The sequence below is a fragment of the Rattus norvegicus genome, chromosome 2 (genome assembly GCF_021556685.1).
Source record: "Rattus norvegicus strain SHRSP/BbbUtx chromosome 2, alternate assembly SHRSP_T2T, whole genome shotgun sequence".
Lineage (NCBI taxonomy): Eukaryota > Metazoa > Chordata > Mammalia > Rodentia > Muridae > Rattus > Rattus norvegicus.
In genome coordinates this window covers 234,906,853-234,928,435 of record NC_141535.1, presented here as the reverse complement: position 1 = coordinate 234,928,435, position 21,583 = coordinate 234,906,853, and the positions used below count along the sequence as shown (strand labels likewise).

The window sequence follows — 21,583 nt, the reverse complement described above, 5'->3', positions numbered from 1 at the left end:
GCAGAGCGGGGAGGTGCTCTGCCTGTTGAGGGGAAGGAAGAGCCCTCTCCCTTTGTTTTAGGGAGGGAAAACATAGTGCTACAAAGAGCACAGTTTCTGAGCAGGTAACCTTCCTCAGTAGCCTTTCCTCAGTAGCCTTCTGTCTGTCTGTCTCCTGTGTCTCTGTGCCTCACCACTCCCAAGAGAGTCAGCGGTCCTAAATATGCCATTTCCTTGTAAGGTCAGGAGCTTATATAGACTCTGCCGTCCTGCTTGGTGCAAAGTAGAATGGTGACATTATACTGTGTTTTTGTTACTTTAGTTTGTCTTAATAGTTTAATATCTGTAATCTTAGATTCTGCCTTTATTTTTTCTAACGAATCCTTATAACACACACTGCAGTCTTGAGTAGCTAAGAAAGGGAAGCCAACCTCATTACAGGATATGTTGGCCAAGGTCATTGTGGTCATTAGTGTGGCAAGTTGTGTGATGGTTTAAACCACTGCAGACATCCAAAGGTCATGGGGTAACCTAGAGCCATGGACTGTCAGGTCAGGAGATGGCATAAATGAAGGTACTGGGGACACCAGAGGGGCAGATGTGGTCTGCAGGAAGTGATCCCCCTTAGAGACTCAGAGGGTAATTTCTGCTTTCTGGATCTCATCAAAATCAGCTCTACCCCATCTCCCTAACTCCTTCTCCTTCCTTACATAAACTTGGAAATGCACTCTTTCCTGTCTTTTGTCTTCATAAAGAACTTTGTATCTGGTGCCTGTTTAATAACTATTTTGTATTAAAACTGAAATTAACTTTTGCTCTTGAGGCAGCTTACTTAGCCAAGTAAAAGTTTAAATACCAGCTCTCTGCAAATGCTGAGATGAGAGGACTCTGGGGTCTAAGACTCTAGATGCGTATATATAAGGTTCTTAACCAGAGCCTGGGGAAATGGCTCAGTCAGTAAAGTGATCGTTATGCAAGCATGGCATGCTAAGTGTGGATTCCCAGCATTCACGTAGAAAGCCAGGCATAGCAACACTTCCCTGTAATCCCAGCACTGGAGAGGTGCAGACAGACAGATCCCTGGGGCTCTCTGGTCAGTCAACCTAGCCAAACCTCTGAACTCCAGGTTCATTGTCTCAAAAACACAGAGTGAACAACTGAGGAGGATTCCAGGTGTCAACCTCTTCTCCACTCAAGTACACGAGTGCCCACTCCCACAGGAAGACATACACACACACACACACACACACACATGAACACATGTACACACATATGTACACATGCACACACATACATACACATACATGCATACACATGCACACACACATACACACATGCACACACACGCACATACACACAGGCACACACACACACACACATTAAAATAGAGTTAGTCTGCTATTCATACTGTCATGAGTTATCATCAAGAGCAAATTTCTTAATGTTCAGTCTTTTTATCCTCAATGATAAATTGAGATTAATAACTCCTCTTCATGGTTATAAGTAAATTCCCAGAATAAAATAAAGGAAGCCTAGTTAAATATAAATTTCTGAAATATTGTTTGGAACAAACATACTATTTGTCTGAAGTACACATTTACTTGGTTAATATATTTTTTCTTTGCAAAATGAGGCAACCCTGAACCTAGTAACGATAATTCCTTGATTGTTATCATACCCCATCCTCTCTGCTGGAGTTGTCATGGGTGCAGTGCTTGGCCTAAGGCACCAAAACAATAGGCTTGCTGTTGCGCCTGAGGTTGTATCTCAAAAGAAGTTAGGACCTCTGGCTAAAAATGAGGGGCTAGCCTCAGCTGCTGGCGACACTGTCTCTAGGCTTCACTTCCTTCCTATTTCCTGATCTGTGCAGCAGGCAACAGAAGGTGTGGGTGGCCTTGTTAAAAGGACTAAACAGAAGGGACAGAGCCACTTCAGCAGTCTGCCCTCGATTTAAAGCAACTTAGTCTTTGACAGTCTGAACCTGCTGTGAGGCAGATGTACTAAGGCGTGATCACTCTCATTACTTTACAAAGTAAGCTGTCTGCAAAGGTCCAAAATAACTGGAGGAAGGGACGCAGCTTATGAAAGATAACTTGCTCAGAGAAGTCTGTCTCCTGGAATGAGTGACTTCTTTGCTTCCACAACCACCCCCACCCTGCACGTCACCTCTTTGGGACACTTTTATCTGGCAAGAAAGGCTTTCTATTGCAACTCTTGCCAAATGCCCTCTTGTTTGTGGCAATGCATGGACTTGAGTGTCCACAAAAGATATCATCAAGGGTCTTAAGGACATGTTGTTCGTGTTCTTCTGTGAGAAGCCAGAGATAGTGCATAGGGTATGATTCAATGGAAAGTCTTTGTAAGAGAGAGCCGCTCTTTGAGTGTGGGCTATCTGAGGATCAGCACATTTGGAGTCTGGCTGACCGTGTTTCCAGAATTACAGCTGGCTTTGCTGGACCGGAAGCAGCTGACAGCACCCAGCTCCTCTCAGGCAGAAACTGTCTCCTGTCCTAGTTCTGGGAAGAAAAAAAACCCACGTATGGAAAATAGCTAGGGCCTTGAGACCCAAAATATGTCTAGATCATATGTAGGGCAATTTCAAGGGGTCTACATGCTTGGTTGATAGCAGAAAGCAGGTCCTGTCCACTGTGTAGACTCCCAAGCTCATGTAAACAACTGGCCAGCACTTGGCACTGGCTGTGGCTGCTGGGTGGTCCTGCTAGGAAATTCCCATTGAATCACAAGGCAGTTCCATGGCTGGTGGTCCCACCTATAGGACCAGCATCTGTGAGAGTAAGTAAAGTTATGTAGGCTTTCTATGTTTTGGTCTGAGGTGGAAAACCAAATTAAATCAAATTTCCCAGAGAAATTTGTTTTCCAAAATTAAAAACAAAAAACCAGAACAGTGACCAAAGAAAACAAGAAGAAACCATAAAAGCAAAGAATGGGTTGATTGTACTGGCAGGCTGACCTGGATGTGCATCTCATTAGGGCTGGTTTCTTATTCTCTTGGCTATATGGAAGCACAGCCTCTTAAACGCATGCTAATGCACTGAGATTACTTCATACTAAAGTGTGATGCCATTGAGTGCCCAATGTCTTTTCTTAGGCAGGTGATTAGTGGATTAGTGGATTAGAATTCAACTGTTCAGCTTTTGACAAATTACTTGACCTCTCTGTTCCTGTGTTTTGCCATCTGTAAAAAAAAAATGGCACTTGGAATTCTCTCAATGAGAAGATATATGATGTATTTACATACATAAATATTATACATATACATAAATATTATATGTGTGTGTCTTTAGAATGTCAAGTTTAGAATAGTACCAGGCATAAACTAAGCCCTAAGCAAATGTATAGTTTAAGTTACATACAAGAATAACTGTGCTGTCTCTCTGTGTGGTACCTAAGACGCCTCCTGTACCTTAACAGAGGAGGGATAAAATAAGCGTGATCATGGCTATATGATTTCATAGAAAGGGGTCTAAGGAGAAAGGTCAATCTGTGAAGTACTTGCCACTCACTCCTGTGCTCCAGAACTCACAACTAAAAAGCCAGATATAGTGGCCTAGGCATGGAATCCCCACCAATGGTGAGATCAGAGGTAGAGACACATATGTTTTCTGGGGACTTCTGGTCAGAGTCTAGCCTAACTGATGTCTTCCCTGTCTCAAAAGAGAATGTGGGAGCACCCAGAGAACAACACATGATGTAGACCTCTGGCCTCTAGATGCATACATAGAGGCACATGCCAACACACACACACACACACACACACACACACACACACACACACAAAGAGAGAGAGAGAGAGAGAGAGAGAGAGAGAGAGAAACAGAGAAACAGAGAAACAGAGAAACAGAGAAACAGAGACACATACAGAGACAAAGATACAGAGAGAGGAGATAGATAGATAGATAGATAGATAGATAGATAGATAGATAGATAGACAGACAGACACACACACACAACCAGGAAATGTTGGTGTGTGTGATTAAGGATGTAAAAGATGGTTTCTATAACGAGATGAAGTAGACAACAACAGTGTTATTCAGGTCCAAAAGAACAACTGTGGAGACAGCCAAGAGACAGAAGCAGAATGTATCAGGCAAAAAGCTGCTCACAATCCGAGCACTGAAGTTTTGGGGTGTGGGGTCAGACAGCTATGTGAAGCTACGTGCAACAGTTTGAGAAAAAACTAACTTATGCATTTTACCCCAAAGTCAGTTGCAGGTGAATATTTAAGAGTTGAATACACAGAAAATTAAAGAGCGCAGTGTAACCAGGAGAAAATTGAGAATTTATCAAGCATTTGGGGCAAGTTTACTTTTCTAAGCCTATACTCGGTAGAAGGATATTAATATATAATGGCATTGTACAAATATGTTTGAGTATTCACATTTTCATTTTGATGCCTTTGAGCCAAATCAGGAAATTGATTTCAAGTCACATAGATATTACTTCCAGTAGAGACTCTTTGTTTCTCTGGGTCCTTCAAGACACTTAGTGCTGCATAATTTGTGGAGCCCATTGTGAAGAGAAAATTTGGAAGTTCTTGTTCAAAAGGTAAGAAAAGGTATTATTAAATGCACTCATTCCCTCCCTCTGTGGCATCTCTAGTATAAGGCCATGATGTTTGTAACTTTTTATTTAATGTCATTGTTAATAAGTAAAGGGAAACTAGCAGTTTTAATCATTGGCATAAATTCTCCTCCCTTTATATCATATCCTATAATGCTAGCTCTAAATGTTTCTACTAGAGCATTTTCATTGTATATGACACTTATGAAGCTGCAATTGTAAGGCCAACATGCATACATATTTCATTACCAAAGCAGTGATACAAACTGAACTGTCCTTACTTAACAGCACTTCCTATTAATGCTCTGCTTTAAGATCTCTCATAAATAGGGACTCAAAGGAAAAGGAGCTTTGAGAGGTTCTACCATTTCTTCTATATTTACCTACCATGACCAGTATGAGTGACTGTATAACACACATTATACAGTACGAGTAGTTGTGACAGACTTCCGTGACTATTTCTACATGTTGAAATTCCATGCCTTCCTTCTGTGATCTGCATAGAATCCATTTTTTAGAATAATTGTTATTTATTCTCTCTGTGTGTGTGGGGGTGTGTGAGTGTGTGTGTTTGTGTGTGTAGGGGTTTGTGTTTGTATGTGTGAGTGAGTGTGTGAGTGTGTTTGTGTATTTGTATGTGAGTGTGTGTTTGTGTGGGGGGGGAGTGGGTGTGTGTGCACGCACGCATGTGTACATATGTGTAGGTTTCTGAGGAGTCCAGAAGAAAATATCACATCCTCAGAAGTTGGAGTTAAGGACAGTTGTGAGTCTGGCATTAACCTGGAATCTGAGCGTGGGCTCTCTGCAAGAGCACAAAGTGCTCTTAACTGTGGAACTATCTCTCCAGCCACAAAAAGCCATTCATGCTAGAGCAGAAATAACCACCTCAGAATGATCCCAGTGCCCCATTCCTCAGAAGCTTTCCTCCTCAGATGACTCAGTCCTACATGCCGCACCTTAGCCTTGCACTTCCTCAGAATTTCCCTTTACTCTCACACATATAGTTTCCTATAGAATCATGTACACCAGGCATCAAGCACACTCCCTGTAAGGTGATACACTAGCAAAAACGGACATTTGGACTATTCTGCCCTATATAAGTCTCTGTGCATGCGCAAAGGTTTTCACCCTTTAGGACTCACTTCTAAATCACCAGCTCAATGATTACATTACTTAGAACTTCAATAGGGCAACATCAAGGACTGTAACAAGTAAGCAGTCTCCTGTGACTACACAGGCCTCTGATATAGGAATCCGCCAAAACCCTCGGCCAAGTTCTATTGTGCTGTCTTGGTTGTAAAGCAGTGAACCCCCTTTGCAACATCATCAGCACTTATGATTAAGTCGTGTTAAAAGGTTCATCCCAAGCCAGGAAGACTGTATTTTAAAACATTTTGCAGCATATTTTCATCTTCAGTGACTTAGCCACTACCTTGCATACACAGTAAGTAGCTTTTGTGGGTACCAGTCTTTGAGATAACAATAACCTCATGTACCACCAGACTCAGGCTCATGTTCTGATTTATGGAATCCCTTAACCCAGCAATGTTTGTTAGTCCACTCCTAGTTGACAAACTCTTTATTATCAAGTAAGAAAGGAACAAGGTGCTCTGACTAGTAATTCTGATTTTTTTAAGGGGAATTTCACATCTTAAAGTATTGTTTTTCTAATATGAATAAAACTTCTGGTTCTTTCCAAGCTCTCTGGAAACTAATTCAAACCAAATCTCAGTCCAAAGAAGTAAAAGATTCCTTTAGCACCTCTTCGTATATCTGCCATGAAGATGCTTTCCAGTATCTAGAGCCATGGTTTCTGGAGATTGAATAGTTTGGGTGTACAGGATGTAATTCTTACATATTCGAACACTTAACTCTCATTAACAAAGCAGAGAGAGATTACTGTGATTTAGGAACATACAACCCAGGCCAGCACACCCTAAGAACAGCCAAGATTCAGAAATGAGATGAAATGTTTGTCATGATGCTGAGTCTATTTCTCTTTGCCCCAAACCTAGACATTATAGTATAATTTAATAACCAGGTACGATGTTATGGGGAAAGATCTGGCAACATATCCTGGTTATGAATCCAGTGGATTTGCAAGTTGTATCTCTGGGTACAGAATCTATGAGGCCACAAGGAAAATACTTGCAAAGTGGAAAGGTCTTCCTAGATCAAGTAGGCGAGTATCCTCTTGGGAACTGAACCCTAGAATATTATGCATGCTCGAGACTGTAACAGACTACACACAGAAGGGCAAATCACAGGGAGTTTGGGTCAACTATTTGTAGGTTCAGCGGAATTTAAAGGCATGGAGTCTAGCCACTTGGTTACAGGATGAAGGACAAGACACAGTGGTCATTGTCCTTTTGAGGAGGCAGGGCCCCTCAAGGAAGGAAGAGAAATCAGGGAGTGCAAGTCATGTCCTTACTCCCCAGTGAGTGAGAGGGGAGCTGATCTTGGGTCAGTCTGGAGAAAAGTTGAATCTGCTCAGTGGATCAAATGGTAAGGGAAGATGTAGAAAAGGAAACAGGAGCAAATAAGAAGAGGAGACAAAGCAAGCTGCCATTTCCCCCAAAGCCCTTGGAGTGCACAAGACCCTATATGTGCTGGTGAGGTTATTTGAGGCCAATTGAAGACTGAAGAAATTAGAAAGAATATAAGCTGTGATTTAATTGGGCCTGGTGAAATTTTTCTCTTTGGCTCTGCCTGATAAAAAGGCCATGATTTACCCTGTGAGGAGAAGCTCGAAAGACAAACACTTAATTCAACTAGGTGGACGTCTTTCCTGAGGGTAGTCATTTTAGGATGGAGTCGAAGGCGAGGAAGGAAGGAAGGAAAATGAAGGAGAGAAAGATTGATACCTCACCCATCTATTTCCCATCTAAACCAGCTCAGGCAGCTCAGAGGGCAGCCCCTGTGGTACGGTTGCCAAACATACCATGGAGCCGTTGACTCCCTGGGATCCGCAGAGAGCAGACCAGCTGCGAAGGGCAAGCAGACAAAGGCAAGAAAGATCTCCTCAGCAGAGCTTCTCCAAGGGGCTATGGTTTCCGTGTTCATCAAGAAGCCTCGAAATCCTAGAAATTTGGAGGTAGTCAGAATTGATTTAATCCTTTTTTTACCATAAATCTCATTTCTGAAAATGATTAACAGAGGCAGAGACATCAATGGCAAAGTCTGGATCAGGGGAAATGCTGTCAGCGTATCATCTAGATAGATTAGAAAATGAACGCTCGGGTTTCTCTGAAGGAAGACTAATGACATTAAGTCAAGATGAAATAGAAAAGAGCATTGCACAGGCTCAAAAATCATAAACCATGTGCTCTCCCTGACAGAAGACCCCCAGCAACTTTCTGAACTGGAAAGCGACCAGAAGCTGGTAGGAGACTATTTTCTTAGGCCCCAGTCTCGGTCCCTGGCTTGTATATGGGGTTTGTCCTACAATTTGGGAAGACTTTGCCAAGGTTCTGACATCTGCACGATCCTTCTGCCTGAAGATTGTGGTGTAAGCAATTACACACCCAAGAAAACCCTAGAAAACAAGGGTTGGCTCACTGAAACAATAAATAAACATTGGAGATCCTTCCACACTGTGCAGTCATCTGATTGTCCATGTGTCACAACTCCAGTTCCCTGCAGAGAAATAAGACAGAGCTGTGGTCCTGAAATCAGTGGTGGCTAAAACCAACGTCCTTTGTTTAAATTCAGATCAAATGGTGAGGCAAGTATATAAATTCCTGACAAATGAAGCTAAAGCAGGCCTTCTGCTCTGTTTAGAAGTTCGATCATGCTGTACATCTGCTTCGCATGTGGCCCATCACTTGATTACTTAAGCCATGTCTCCATTTGAAACACACATGTGCGCAGGCGCAGGCACATGGGCATGCTCCCCTCCATAGGAGAGAGTGGGCTCAGGCAGAAGCACTATGTTTTAAAAATTAACCAGTGGAATGAATAATCTCCAACCTAAGTATCAGTTTGGTACCCTGGGCCTGTGATACGGTTAATAGAATCCATTCTGTTCTGATATAGCCTGCTTGCTTCAAGGACATAGAATGACCCAGGTGGAAACTGCTTCTGTTATCCTAGGACCAGGCATGGTAGTCCACACCTGAAATCCTACCATTCAGGAAACTGAGGCTGCCAGGAACATAGAGGAAGGACCTTTAGAAATCTTAAACAAAAAGGAGGGATCCCCTGTACACTAACTGCAAGTCTTTCCTACAAGAGGAACTTTGACCCTTGGGATTAGGGCACTGGCTTGTGCCTATCCTCAGAATGGTCTCCAAATTCCCTGACTGCATATAACTGATTTTTTGAAGATGAGAAACAGGCCTATAAGACTGTAATTCAAGGTAAATCTTCATCCTGTTTCAGAGTTGGGGTGGTTATATGAAAATTAATTCTGTAACCCTCCCTCCATCCCTTATTATGGCTATGCTATAAGGAGGCAAAAATAGACTGTTCTTCATCTCAAATTCTCAGAATTGCAGTATTTAATAGCTAGATGGATAGTTAGGTGGGCAGGTAGATACTTACTGTTCAATTCTACCATTTCTGACTTAAATTTTGAGGTCATTGTCTGCCTTCTGACACCTCTTACTACATCAACACCCCATTATATCATTACCGACTCATGAAGTAACTGCACTTTTACAGTTTGCAGGATAATGACTCTTTTGTATTTCAGTTTTTATCATAATATAAATCTTAAATTGTAATTTGCATATCTTTTGTTTAGAAAAAGAGAGCCCCTATTTAAGACTTTGTCATTTTAATACATAGGTTTTAAAGTGGCTTTTTTTTAAAAAGAAAGAAATGCACAAAAATATTCCAATTTATTCCTCAACTGAATCTGATTCCACCTCTGCTGCTGCATCAATAAATTAGCAAGTGTCCTGAACAATACATTTCTAACAATGATGGCTCAAATGCTCAGGCCTCTATGCCAGTAGTCTGTCTGCTGTTAGAAGTTCAGTTGTAAATCCATAAAGACAATTTGGACAAGACTGTCAGAATGATATATGCATACATACACATGCAATCCATATGTGTGTATAAGTGTATGGTATTATTAAATTTATTTATTTCATATGAAAAATACACAGCCTACTCATCAGCTCCTTGATATCCCTCCTGTTTTTTTTTTCCTTTGGTTCTTTTCTTTGCTACAACTGTCTTGAGGAAGCAATCTGGGAAATTGGTCACCATGGCAGACCTACAGGTGTCTTGAGAGAGCTTATAAGAGTCAGCGCTTCTGGTCTACCTCCACATAGCAGAAGGAAACAGTTAGAGGGGGAAAGGCATAGATAGCATTTGCATTGTATTCTACCTAACACAAAGGTATTTACCAAACAGCTGCTGAGGAGGGACTGAATGAAAGAACAGAAGAGACCTTGGGCCTTCACCCAACTGCTCCCAGGGGTCAGAATGACATCCCTCCAATTTCCTGTGTCCACTGTAAAGAAGAAAGTTTTATTTTCCTTTAAACATCTTGATCTTCAGATGTGGATAATCAAGGAGAGACAAGCTACAAGTTTATTTACTACAAGTTGGTGGGTACAGGACTTGCCTCCAGATCCCTAACACCCAGGTAAAGCTGGCCATGATGGCAAATACTTGTAACTCTGGTCTGAGGTTGGACAGGCAAATGCAGGAGGGTCTCTCTAGGCTTGGTGGCCAGTCAGTCTAGTGGAATGCATGAGTTCTAGGGCCAGTGAGAGACCCTGTGTCAAAAGCCAAGGTAGAGAGCACAGAAGAAGATACCAGAAACTGACAACCTCTAGCTTACACAGAAGCAAGCACAGTTGAGTCATATATACATAAATGGGCAGGAAAAAAAAGCAAAAACAAAATAAACATGAAGAAATCTCCATAGTCCATTAGCTAATATTTCAATTTCAGCTGTTACTGAACTTATTTAAGTCTCAACTTCCTAGTTTATCAAATGGCGGTAGTAATATCTGCTCCATGATACTTTTGTTAGGATTGCATGTGTCAGTGCACGTGGAATACTTGTTGAGTTGACGCTATTTTGCAACCCACGTTCACCTCCAGTCCTGACACTCCACCTCTACCCACATAATTTCAAATTAATTTTCCTTTTTGTTTATGGAAAAACTGGAACATTCACCTTTGGCTTCAAGGATTGCCAGAAGGGGGTAGAGAACTAAAATAACCGGAGCAGAAAGGCAGGCTAACTTGTGAAGGTAAGGACCTCCCTCTCAGGCCTTCGGCCTCCACTTGACCTTCCCCTTGGACCAGGAAGTGCTCCCTGGACACATCAAGAAGTCCACATTTGGCCAACCTGGCTGACAGTGACACTGTGGGAGCTTTGCAACCCCCCATAAACACAGGCAATTAAGCCCCTAAAAGCCCTTAGGCTTATTGCCCAGTAAACTCGCAATGAATAGCAACCTTAATAAATGTTATAAATCTCACCTCAGAGCCAACAGGAAATTCAAACTTTTGCATGTGTGGGAGCCAAAGAGCTGCTGAAACAAAAGGGAGGTTTGGGGACAAGGAGGACATTGTGCTCTGTCCTCCATCCCCTGGCAGCTCCAAAGAGCCCCGGGCCTGGGAAAGGCCCTTAATTGTATTTTGTGAGGCAGTTCTCTGGCCACCCTTCCCTGCCTTCCTTTACCTGACTTAACTCTTTCCCATCCCCATGGTCCAAGAGGCCATTCATGCACAAACATCTCCCACAGATTGAAAGAAATGACGGAAAGATTTGATGGGGGGTAAATTATAGAGCGCAAGTGGCTTCTTTAGGTCAACGTTTAAGTCAGAAGCAATTTTGGAAACTTAATTAAATCCTAAAACTGAAACATAAACTCAGCACTATTAAAGGGGCGTGGGGAAGAAATATCAAAGAAGAGAAATCAGTGGCTATTTTGATCCACACCCTCACAAAAGGGTGTTAGTTTTAATAAGCAGTCACAATTTAGGGTTGTTACGAACCATAAGGCACCCTCCTGGCCGTGTTTCCAATTTCCTCTCTTGCCTTTACTGCTATTGTATTAAGGTCTGTGCAGAGGCAAAATGTTTATTAAAAAAAGGTGAGGAGAGCAATATTCCAGATTAGATTATTGCACCTGTCCTAACTGCCCACCAGCCAATCAGAGCTGTGCACAGAAGGTTAAGACTGTCCTTAGTCAGTGCTCCTACCTCCTGGCTGAGGCGGGGGAGGCGTAGCCCGTGCTTTCAAAGCCGAATGCAGATTAGCTGATTTTAATTGCTGACTTCTGAATATGGAATACATTTTCCAGTCACAGGGAAAGGTGAATAAATGCACCCGGAGCCTCCTCCATGATGGAGATAATTACACTGGGGTTGAAAAACATCTTGGGGAGCAAAGAGCAAAGAGAGGATGGAGGCATTCAGACAGATCTTCCGAGATGTCCTTTGTGTCTGATGTGCCTTCCAAAGCAAACGGAGACTGTTCTCTTTGATGGTCCCCTTCCTGTGCAGAACCCCTCTTCAGATGAAATGGAGGGAAAGGTTCAGCGTGCTGGAAATAACCTAGAACGCAGTCCTCACACAGCAGAATCCCATTAAAACAGCACATGCCTTTGATTCTCTTGAGAGTTTCTTGAAGACAATAGACTTTCTTAAAGGGAATCCTCGGGGACTTCCAAACCCTTTAATTGTTCTGAATTTCTCTAATTGTAGGAGTTGCTGAAAAGTACTTTATATATTGAGCGAATTGTCTGTATTCCCCAGTGTTCATCCCCCTCCTTGAGCCCTTCCTTTCTTGTTGTCAGGTATACAATGCTGCTATTTCAAGCCAATGTCATGAAAGGGGCTTTACTGAAAACTTTATTACAGTTTAGGACAATCCGCTGGACACCGATATCGCCCAATCTGTGTAATAACGAGGTGGTCTTTGGAAGCACGTTTAGAAATCGCTCATGTAAATGCTCGACTTCTCTCCTCCCACATTCAGCCTTCTGCTGGTATACATTCTGTAGTCCAGCAAACACCCACTGAAACCCATTCATGCCTCACACCCCACGGGCTGAGCCCCATTTGCAACTTCCCATTTTCTGTGGCCTCAAAACATTAAAAGGTACAGTTGAAATGAACATTAGCAGTACATTATCTGAACATAGCCCAAATTTTCTTACTTTTACATATATTTGGAGTCTTTTTTTCTGAGATAGGCCTTTTGAAAAATAAGACATTTTACAAGTTGGTTTTGTGTCCCATAGACAGCCAATCTCCTTGATCGTGGTGATACTTCTCTGGCTCTCTGGTCACTGTGATCGTGGTATCTCCATTCTGCACATACTCACATCTTTCTAACTCGTTAAGGAGTTGAGCTGATTTCAGTCTTGGTTTTATTAGCTTTGGCATCTATCAGTGCTACTAGTTTCTTATCAGCTCCATGTGCTTCAAAACTCCACACGCCCTGTAAGGTCTGAGGAAAACCAGGGACCTATCATGTAACAACAGGCCCTTGTGGGCTCCAGTGAGCTAAACCTGATATATCTCAGTGTTTACTCTAAGTACATAAAGTCCTCTTCGTTTAAGATGCCTGTTTGCTTCATGTGTGTCCTCGGAACTACCAATCAGCACAAACAAGAAGAAAGGGCTTTTTCTGTGGGGGCAAAAAGCAAACCATCCAATCCTGTTCTCTGACCATGCTTTATTGAGTCCTGGCAATGGTTTCCAGTTCCTCTGGACTCTGTCTCCTCTCCATAGGACATTTTCAAACCCACGGCTTTGCAGAGTTTGTCTTTGGGCTGGCGTTCCTCTCTGGGCATTCTGCTACATGTTCACCCTGACAGGCTGTCACTGTAAACATCTCGAGCCTGTCCTCACCGTGAGATAATCAAGAAGGCCGTGCGGGTAGCTTTTAAGTTCAAACATTAAGAAATATATTAAATTCTCAATGCACATGTTTCTTCCCCCATCTTCCCATGCACCCCAATCAGAAAAGCCTGGAATTGGCTCTGTAATTGTTTCCCAAGGGGGGAAGAGTGTGGCCCGTGAAGGTGATCTTTAGCATCTGTCAGTATGAAGCAATGTCCTCTATGTTTACAGAGTCAAATTGCTTGAAATGTTCAGCTATGAAAGCAGCCACAAAGTAGGGGACGAGCTCATTAGTGAAGAAATAAACCTAAGGGCAGTTCCTTTCCCAGTTTCTCTTCTTATAAGACATGTCCTAGTATGTGTTCTAGAATTCTAACCCCTTCTGACCTGTGATCCAACTCGCTTTAAACTCTGCTGTACAACTTCAGAAGTCCGTGTTCTTAAAGACTGCCTTTTGATTTCATATTGTCTGCAACACAGTAAAAGCCTCAGCACATTAATTGTTAATGACTGGTGGGGTCAAAAATTTAGATTTAGAAGGAAAGTTAGTCACAAGTTACGTACTCATCTTTCAACTTTGTCCAACTTTATTTCCTTTCCAGTTGCTACATAATTGTTGGTATTTACTCATTAGATATTAGGATTGTGCTTATTAAAGAAAAGATATACATGAAATGATTTGAGTTTTAGTGGTTTCATTCACTTTTCTAGTTAATCAAGCCTGGGTACATGCTAGTTAAACCAAGACAACCAAGAGACGGAATGTTAACACTCATTTGATAGCAACTATCTGTGCCTCTGACATTGGACCAGCCTGATAGAGAAGGAAATAGATCAGTCCTTCAAATCGAAACCCACATGACAGAGGCAGAGCCCACAAAGCACTGGTTTCTGCTTTGGGTCTTGCTGTGGTTTCTGCTGCCATCTGAGCTGGGTCCTTCTTGCTGGGTCCAAATAGTGAGTCTTTGTTCAGACATAGCTTACAAGACTTTCTAGAGTGGGCAAATTGAAGCTTTAGGATTGCTTGAATGGCACAGACCCTATGTTCTCCCATCCTGAGGCTGAACCACGACACCCTGGTTGTGTTGTGGCAAAGGTCTGAGGCACTTTGAAGATGATGGATGAGAGGGCACTGTAAGTAAAGTGCAATGAGAGATGGGTACGAAAAGGCATAACAAAGTCTCTTATTTTGTCACTGACTAAAACAAGTTATGAGGAAAGGAACTGTTATGTTTTCATGTCCGATGAGATCTTATGAAAAGACCTGGTACAAAATTAAATGTATGCTATTAAGCAAAAGATGTCACCCCGGAAAGTTATGGTGTTAGCCCAGCCGAGACAGTCATGAAATTATAAAACTATAGAGCCCACAGAAAAATCCCAGATCCCCAGGGGCAACCCGATTTCGGGGCGAGTGGGCAGAACACAGAATACTTTTGAGGATGGGGAAACGCTTCTGTGATTCAATTGTGCGTGGTGGTACCTGTGATTTATACATTTGTTTAAAACCATGGCAGGTCCTGAAGTGGCCACTTCCTGTAGCCAGGCAGGACTCCCCGTGGAGGAATAAGGACAACAACCCACCCATAAAACCTTTCAACTAAAATGCATCCTGCTTACACGATATATAGGGACAAAGATGGAGGAGAGATAGAGGGAATGGCCAACCAATGACTGGCCCAAATTGAGACCATCCCATGGGTGAGAAGCAACCTCTGACATTATTAATGGTGCTCTGTTATGCTTGCAGACAGGATCCTAGCGTAACAGCCTTCTGAGAGGCTCCACCCAACAGCCAATAGAAACAGATGCAGAGACCCAGAGCCTAATATTTGATGGAGCTCACTGAGTCTTGCAAATGAGTTGGGGAAAGGATTGAGAGCCCCAAAGAGGACAGGACTCTACCAGAAGACCAGCAGGGTTATCTAACCTGGACCCTTGGAGGTTCCAGAGACTGAGCCACCAACCTAAGGTTGAACATGGGCTGGACCTTAACACACATATGTAGCAGAAGTGTAACTTGGGCTTCATGTAGGTCCCACAACAACTGGAGATAAGTCTGATGCCTGCCTGTGGATCCTGTTCCCCTAACTGGTCTAGCATGTCTGGCCTCAGTGGAAGAAGGGGAAATTTCCCTTTTCAGAGTAGAAGAGGAGTGAGGAAAGGGAAGAAGAATCTGTGTGAGGGAGTACTGGAAGGGGGGCTGCTATTTGAATGTGAAGTGAATGAATAAATTGATAAAAATAATGAAAATAAAATAGAAATGACATAAAAATCCCATAGAATTTGCATTGCCAAAAGTCAACCTTGGTTAAACTGTGGACTTGGGGTGATGGCTATGTGTTGGTGGAAGTTCATCAGTCTTACAAATGTGACTTTCCAAGTGTCACGCAGGCCACGAGTGAGGCTTCACACATGCAGGGAGATACATGGAAAATCTTGTTAGCTTTTTATTAATTTTGTTTTCATGTAAAGCCTTTCTAAAACAACAATGTGTTTAATTTTTTTTTAAAGAAAGAAAAAGATCTTAACCATTAGCTAAAGGAATTTTGCCAGGCTGGTGTATCTCTCAGTGGTAAAGTGTTTGTTTAGCTTTCCCAAGCCCTTGGGGGCAATCTCCAGAAAACAAGAAAGGGAGAAAAGAAGGGAAGAAGGAAGGAGAGATGTGGAGAGAGAGAGAGAGAGAAAGGCAAGACAGAGGGGAAAGAGAGAAAGGGGAGAAGGGAGGGAACAGAAAATCCAGGAAATTTAGCTTTAAGTATATTAAGTGACTTAAGTAAAATCGAACACTTTAGGGAGGGAACAAGGGTTACATTATGTCAGTGATTTGGGAATTAAGAAGACAATGGAGCCAGTGCAAGCCTATGACAGTATTCTTGGGGGCTTGGACTGAAGGATCATGCATTTGAGACCACCTTGGTCTGTGTAGTGAGACCCTGCCTAAAATTAAGAAAAAATAAAGGTAAAGAACGAAAAGAAAAATGAAGGCATACCCTATGTGCAGCACCAGCTTGATAGCTCTTGTGTCTTTCGAATTAGAGCATCCTGAGACTTCAGAATACACCAGAAGTAAACCACATCCGGCTGGCTATTAAATGGCTAGGAAGCTGGGTATAGTTAGATTCTCTCTCTCTCTCTCTCTCTCTCTCTCTCTCTCTCTCTCTCTCTCTCTCTCTCTCTCTCTCTCTCTCTCTCTCTCTCTCTCCTACATGTAAAGATTTATCCCGAAAACACAACTGTGGGCCTTGGCTTTTGTTGTTGGCCCCAACTTCAGGAGAGAAGGAATTGTTTCTATTTTCCCCTTTTCTGTCTCGGACTCAGTACCAGACGTAGGACATAACAAATAGATACTGAATGAACTAATGGACACATAGAGAAGGCAAGGATGAATTCTGAGAAGGAAAGTTCTTCATAGCAGCAAAACCCATTGATTTATATACACACTGTGCTCCAGTGAGGGTCTAGGAGGGGCTTGCCTCATCCTATCCGCAGAATTCTCTTCTACCTTCTGATGTCACAGCTTGGTGTAAGCATTCTCTTACCTCATTAACCATCTCAACTAACGCTGGCAACCAGACAGGAGCTTCCTAAAAGTCACACATTCTCCATGTGTTGGTGAGAACAAATGGCGCCTGCCTCCTGCATCTATTTTGTAAGTTGAGATCTCTGTGTGTGCCCCTACTGTTGCTTTATTACCTGGAGTCATCTGTCTAAAGCAAGACTGTAGCCACTACCAGCCAGGAACAAAAAGCGACACCTCTGAAAGGGCCGAGGCCCTGCGGTGCTGTGACAAGTGATTAAAAAGCAGAACAGGGCCATGCCTCAAGAACTCTTGCTCTCAGCTGCTCCCCTTGACCCCTGGGAGACCTGGGTTGCCATCAATTCTGTACCAAGTGAAGCTGTGTTTTTCAATTGAGAGGCAGTCAGGGGGACAGAGACAAACACCTTGGTATGTCAACCTTGAAGTCCCACCTGGAGGGCGCAAGCCTTTCACAGTTTAATAGTGGACAGAATGTCATGGTGAGGGCCTGGGTCAGGTGGTGAGCGAAGCAGCCACAGATCCCGAAACAACAGATGTCATGGTGACAGCTGTAATATCTAAGACTTATTTTTCTCTTTCAACAGCAGAAGCAAATAACAGACAACCACTCTCCCTATAGCGCAAGCAGCACTGCCTTTTCTTTATTAGTGTGTGGACTTAGGCTGCACATTGTTAAGGACTCACATCACGTGGGTTACACTGGAAGGGCCCAAATGTGCCAATCAGAAAGAGGGCCCATGCTGCTCCAAGGAGGCCTTTAACAGTTAATTAAAACAAATAACTACTTTGGTGCTCTGATCTCCAAATTCTCCCAGAAAGAAAAGTATCTGGCACCAGTAGAAGGGGAAGCCCTTGGTCCTGCCAAGGTTTGACCCCCAGTGCAGGGGAATATGGGGGGGCAGTAAGGGGGATGTATAGGGGGAATAACCATATGGGGGAGGGGGAGGGGAGGGAATGGGGGCTTATGGATTGGACACTGGGAAGGGGAATAACATTTGAATTATAAGTAAAGAAATATATCTAATAACAAATTTTAAAAAATAACTTTTGAGATTATATTTATACTTTTCCTGCTTTTACCATACTCCAAACTCTTCCTTGTTCCCCTCATCCCTCGCTCTCTTTAAATTCACTACCTCTTTTTTCTCTTTAATTGTTGTTGTTACGTGTGTATGTGTGTGTTACAGAATACACAAATACAGTCTACTCGGTCTGTATAACGCTACCAGTGGATGTTATCAGAGCTAACCATTTAACACTGACAACCAATTGGTATGGCTTTTAAGAGCTTGCCAGCAGGTGGTAGACAATTACAATGGAGCAATAGCTTAAAGTCCAGAATATCACGATTATGAATATGCCATACAAGTTTTAAGTGGCCCAGTATATGGGATAGTATTTGAGGCTATAAATTTTATTGATTCATGAGACTCCGTGTTCATAATACTCTTTACAGTATTAAACAATGAACTGATAAAACTGTCCAACCTAACATGGGGCATAGTAGACGATAAATACTAAATAAATGAACCCCGAATGCCCCCAGGCTGATTCTGGAGCCTCAGTCAATTGTATCATGCTTTTAATGGTTTACTAACTTGCCCTCACACACACACTTTTCCTAACCCTAAATACCTTTCTGCCTTTCTCTATTTACACCTTGCTAATTAATCCTGTCCTACATAATATGATACACTGGGGTTTTTTTATTTGTTTGTACTTAAACTATATGAGGAGCAATAAAAGTAAATTAAATACCACAAGTTAAAAGAATTCTTAAGGAAAAACCCCAACAAAATGCCAGCATCCTTTACACTAGACTTTCACATGCCTTTGTCATCAGAATGACTGCTTGGTGGTTCTTAGCTTTGGGTGAAATTGGGTGAGCAGCTCCTGATGAGCCTACCCGTGTTCCTAGCCAAGCCAGCATCTTCTTGGAGGTGTTACCCACCATATCCTACCCAGAGACCAACAGATCTTGCCATCACTGTCCCTATCACAGCATTCTCTAGATCTTCAGCATGGTCCTAAATGTCTGGAATATCCCACAGGACATTCTCCATCAGTCTTAAACAAACTTGGTTAAGGCTATGGAATTATGGCCAGGGTTCAAATAGATGGTGGTTTTCCTGACGGTAGAAAGGAACAAATTGGACAGGACATGTCCTCTTGCTCATGACCATCATTGACTTGAAAGCCAGCCACAGCTTTTACACATGGAGACTTGGTTCAACTGAGAGATCTTCCTTCACTAAATAATGTAAAGAGCAATTGAGGAGGTCTCCAGATATCAGCCTCCAGCCTTCAAATAAACTAATGTGCACACAACACACACACACACACACACACACACACACACACACACACACACACACACGAAAACGTTATCTGAATTGGAAATCTAATACTGGCTGTCCCTAGAGGTATTATATACAAGTAGAAAGCACAACATGTTTTCTTGGAAAATTCAGAAATGAGCACAAGAAGAAAACCAGCAACATAAAATTTGTAGCTCATGAACACAGCCCAAATGATGATGTAGGCCCCAACCGTGGGGTTGCAAGGAGGGCATGCACAATTGCAAAGCTATGGCTGAGACAGAATCCGATGACAGGGGAGAAGCCTAAGGCTGTTGAAACTAGAATTTTAAAGAAATAAAACCATGAAACGCCAAGAATAAAGGAGAGGGAGAGCAGAAAGAGAATGGAGAAGGAAGAGGAAGAAAAAAAGAAGATTGAGGAAGAGAGAGTTGATTCTTTTTCAAGCCAAAGTAAAAATAATCCCTAAAAGAAGAGTTTTATATTCGTAACTAGCAGATTAGAAACTAAGCCCAGTAAGGAATGTAATGAAAACAAGTTTGATTGCATGTGACTGTCAGAGTTGAAACTTTCGAATGATATCGTTGGGGGAAAAAAAATCCCTGAACTTCTGGGAGCCTCTTGACAAGAGCCTACCTGTGGGTGGCCTGAGCTAATCATATGAGCGATTAGGACTGACTGTGGCAGGTCACAGCCTAGGTGAGCTCTCGAAATATAACCAAACATGAAGTGTTAAGAACAGAGAAGCGAAGACAAGGCAAGGAATCCTCAGCGGAATGAAACCCAATTTTAAGCCTCCAGAGCATAGCAGAGCCCGCTATTCATTAAGGGAGGTCCCACCAGCTATTTTCTCGGGAAGCTTGTGCTCACATTAATGAATGAAAGAGAGAATTTTAATGTGCACCTCTGAGAGAAGGAAGACCCCCCCAAAAGTTCATTCCCCAGATCCCTCTGGGTTTTCCCCCCTTCCCCTCTCCAAGTGCATAATAATGAGGTCTGATGGTTTGAGGAGGCAGAACCTCTGAACCACAGAGCTTCTGTTACCTGTGACCCTTGCTTTCTCCCACGCTCCTGTCTGTCTGTGGGCTCCAAGGAACGAGGCCTGTGGCAAGGATGTTCAGGAGAGCCCAGATCCACCATCATAGCCTGGGAGCAAGCTTCCACACACCTCCCAGCATTGGCAGCAGGCTCTCAGGGTGTCAGTCTGAACCCTTAACCATTCTCCCTCTCTCCAAAGCAAAGAATAAACCATCAGACTTAAAAGAATGGCTTAAAGGCAGCAAACCAGAAGCCAGGATGTCCAAGTTATTTGCCCTCAAATATCCCTGAACTTGTAGAAATTCCTCCCTATTTGTTTATGTCGTAAGTGCACTAAATGAGCTAATTATAGTGATCACAACTCACAATTAAAAACAAACACAGTTAGAAATTTCAAAGACTTTCAATATCTTTTCTTTAATCATTCACCCAGGCTCAAAATATGCATTTTTCAGATTAAAGCATTAAAGTTGCTAATTATATTCTCAGAACTAACAATTATTTCCTTACCCTTTTACTACCTTCTTTTGGCAACAAAAAAATGTCAGCACTGATTTAATTTTTTGTTATTATAGGATTAAAAGAAGTTTCTAAAACTGCAATTAAATTCGCCCTGTAGCTAGGCTGACTTCCCTATCGCATCTGAAACCTCTTCCCTAAAACAATAAGCATTAAAGAAAAAAAAATAAAATAAAAAAATTCCCGACTTTTGCCACGCGATCCTTCTGTGGTTATCGCCAATAAGGACTGAGCTGTTTTAATGAAACTCTCTGCATGTCACGTCCTCATGAAAGGTAGAACATATTAGATTAATAAAGAAAATGAAAGTTAAATTGACTGTCGGAGCACGAAGCCCTGCCTGTGTCATGCATGGGTTCCTCACCTTTGGGATGCTAGTTCAACTTCAGCCGGAGGCCCTAAGTGAAAAGTTCAGAAGGCTTGAGCGTGTCCCCACTTAACACATCACAAAATCAATTATTTTATAGTGGCACACTTGGTAACCTCTGCTCAGACAGAATCAAGTTTCGTTCCCACCGGGGATTCACCAATTATCTATTCAGTGAATTATTTTCGGATAGAGAAGAAACACCTGCCGTCAGCAGAGGGAGTATCTGCCTAGGACCTACGGTATCATTTGGAGCCTGACAAGTTTCTGCATTTGTCACGTGCAGGATGGGTACTTCGAGACTGTGGATGGATTTATCACATTGCCGCGATGCTTGATGGGACCCTCGAGCATGATTCAGTGCCCAAAGTCAGAGCTAAAGCACTGTAGCAAAGAGATCCAAAATGAAGCCAGGGGAAAAAA

General features: G+C 42.5%; 1 long non-coding RNA gene across 1 annotated transcript in view; it reads right to left on the bottom strand.

Annotated features, from left to right (window-relative positions):
• LOC147996589 (uncharacterized) overlaps positions 1-20,539 on the bottom strand; it is a 34,548-nt gene extending 14,009 nt beyond the window's left edge. The window contains exons 1-2 of the long non-coding RNA XR_015678348.1: positions 20,281-20,539; positions 7,502-7,640 (exon numbers count right to left, since the gene is read on the bottom strand). This is a non-coding gene — a long non-coding RNA (uncharacterized LOC147996589). The remainder of the gene's footprint in view (positions 1-7,501; positions 7,641-20,280) is intronic.
• Positions 20,540-21,583: the final 1,044 nt, after the last annotated feature.